This window comes from Siphateles boraxobius, unplaced genomic scaffold, assembly GCF_051911475.1.
Source record: "Siphateles boraxobius isolate OS27281-9 unplaced genomic scaffold, OSU_SipBor_1 77, whole genome shotgun sequence".
NCBI lineage: Eukaryota > Metazoa > Chordata > Actinopteri > Cypriniformes > Leuciscidae > Siphateles > Siphateles boraxobius.
Genome location: NW_027509205.1, coordinates 23,572,501 through 23,575,000, shown reverse-complemented (window position 1 = coordinate 23,575,000; position 2,500 = coordinate 23,572,501). Strand labels below are relative to the sequence as shown.

The following is a 2,500-nucleotide window of genomic DNA, read 5'->3' as shown; positions in this document are numbered from 1 at the left end:
TAGTGTGTGTCAGCTGTGTGTCTCTCTCTGTGCTGTAGTGTGTGTCAGTTGTGTGTCTCTGTGCTGTAGTGTGTGACAGCTGTGTGTTTCTCTCTGTGCTGTAGTGTGTGTCAGCTGTGTGTCTCTCTCTGTGCTGTAGTGTGTGTCAGCTGTGTCTCTCTCTGTGCTGTAGTGTGTGTCAGCTGTGTGTATCTCTCTGTGCTGTAGTGTGTGTCAGCTGTGTGTCTCTCTCTGTGCTGTAGTGTGTGTCAGCTGTGTGTCTCTCTGTGCTGTAGTGTGTGTCAGCTGTGTGTCTCTCTGTGCTGTAGTGTGTGTCAGCTGTGTGTGTCTCTCTGTGCTGTAGTGTGTGTCAGCTGTGTGTCTCTGTGCTGTAGTGTGTGTCAGCTGTGTGTGTCTCTCTGTGCTGTAGTGTGTGTCAGCTGTGTGTCTCTCTGTGCTGTAGTGTGTGTCAGCTGTGTGTGGCTCTCTGTGCTGTAGTGTTTGTCAGCTGTGTGTCTCTATTTGCTGTAGTGTGTGTCAGCTGTGTCTCTCTATGTGCTGTAGTGTGTGTCAGCTGTGTGTCTCTCTGTGCTGTAGTGTGTGTCAGCTGTGTGTCTCTCTGTGCTGTAGTGTGTGTCAGCTGTGTGTCTCTCTCTGTGCTGTAGTGTGTGTCAGCTGTGTGTCTCTCTGTGCTGTAGTGTGTGTCAGCTGTTTGTCTCTCTCTGTGCTGTATTGTGTGTCAGCTGTCTGTCTCTCTCTGTGCTGTAGTGTGTGTCAGCTGTGTGTCTCTCTGTGCTGTAGTGTGTGTCAGCTGTTTGTCTCTCTCTGTGCTGTAGTGTGTGTCAGCTGTTTGTCTCTCTCTGTGCTGTAGTGTGTGTCAGCTGTGTGTCTCTCTCTGTGCTGTAGTGTGTGTCAGCTGTGTGTCTCTCTGTGCTGTAGTGTGTGTCAGCTGTGTGTGCCTCTCTGTGCAGTAGTGTGTGTCAGCTGTGTGTCTCTCTGTGCTGTAGTGTGTGTCAGCTGTGTCTCTCTCTGTGCTGTAGTGTGTGTCAGCTGTGTGTCTCTGTGCTGTAGTGTGTGTCAGCTGTGTCTCTCTCTGTGCTGTAGTGTGTGTCAGCTGTGTCTCTCTCTGTGCTGTAGTGTGTGTCAGCTGTGTCTCTCTCTGTGCTGTAGTGTGTGTCAGCTGTGTGTCTCTGTGCTGTAGTGTGTGTCAGCTGTGTGTGTCTGTGCTGTAGTGTGTGTCAGCTGTGTGTGTCTCTCTGTGCTGTAGTGTGTGTCAGCTGTGTGTCTCTCTGTGCTGTATTGTGTGTCAGCTGTGTGTCTCTCTGTGCTGTAGTGTGTGTCAGCTGTCTCTCTCTGTGCTGTAGTGTGTGTCAGCTGTGTGTCTATCTCTGTGCTGTAGTGTGTGTCAGCTGTGTGTCTCTCTGTGCTGTAGTGTGTGTCAGCTGTGTCTCTCTCTGTGCTGTAGTGTGTGTCAGCTGTGTGTGTCTCTCTGTGCTGTAGTGTGTGTCAGCTGTGTGTCTCTCTGTGCTGTAGTGTGTGTCAGCTGTGTGTGTCTCTCTGTGCTGTAGTGTGTGTCAGCTGTGTGTCTCTCTGTGCTGTAGTGTGTGTCAGCTGTGTGTCTCTCTCTGTGCTGTAGTGTGTGTCAGCTGTGTGTCTCTCTCTATGCTGTAGTGTGTGTCTCTCTCTGTGCTGTAGTGTGTGTCAGCTGTGTGTCTCTCTCTATGCTGTAGTGTTTGTCAGCTGTGTGTCTCTCTGTGCTGTTGTGTGTGTCAGCTGTGTGTCTCTCTCTGTGCTGTAGTGTGTGTCAGCTGTGTGTCTCTCTCTGTGCTGTAGTGTGTGTCAGCTGTGTGTCTCTCTCTGTGCTGTAGTGTGTGTCAGCTGTTTGTCTCTCTCTATGCTGTAGTGTGTGTCAGCTGTGTGTCTCTCTGTGCTGTAGTGTGTGTCAGCTGTGTGTCTCTCTGTGCTGTAGTGTGTGTCAGCTGTGTGTCTCTCTGTGCTGTAGTGTGTGTCAGCTGTGTGTCTCTCTCTGTGCTGTAGTGTGTGTCAGCTGTGTCTCTCTCTGTGCTGTAGTGTGTGTCAGCTGTGTCTCTCTCTGTGCTGTAGTGTGTGTCAGCTGTGTCTCTCTCTGTGCTGTAGTGTTTGTCAGCTGTGTGTCTCTCTGTGCTGTAGTGTGCGTCAGCTGTGTGTCTCTCTGTGCTGTAGTGTGTGTCAGCTGTGTCTCTCTCTGTACTGTAGTGTGTGTCAGCTGTGTGTGTCTCTCTGTGCTGTAGTGTGTGTCAGCTGTGTGTCTCTCTCTGTGCTGTAGTGTGTGTCAGCTGTGTGTCTCTCTCTGTGCTGTAGTGTGTGTCAGCTGTGTGTCTCTCTCTGTGCTGTAGTGTTTGTCAGCTGTGTCTCTCTCTGTGCTGTAGTGTGTCAGCTGTGTGTCTCTCTGTGCTGTAGTGTGTGTCAGCTGTGTGTCTCTCTGTGCTGTAGTGTGTGTCAGCTGTGTGTCTCTCTCTCTGCTGTAGTGTGTGTCAGCTGT

General features: G+C 50.7%; 1 protein-coding gene across 1 annotated transcript in view; it reads left to right on the top strand.

Moving 5' to 3' along the window:
• LOC143725603 (transmembrane protein 184C-like) overlaps nt 1-2,500 on the top strand; it is a 17,216-nt gene that overhangs the window by 6,377 nt on the left and 8,339 nt on the right. The gene's annotated exons all lie outside the window — the stretch shown is intronic.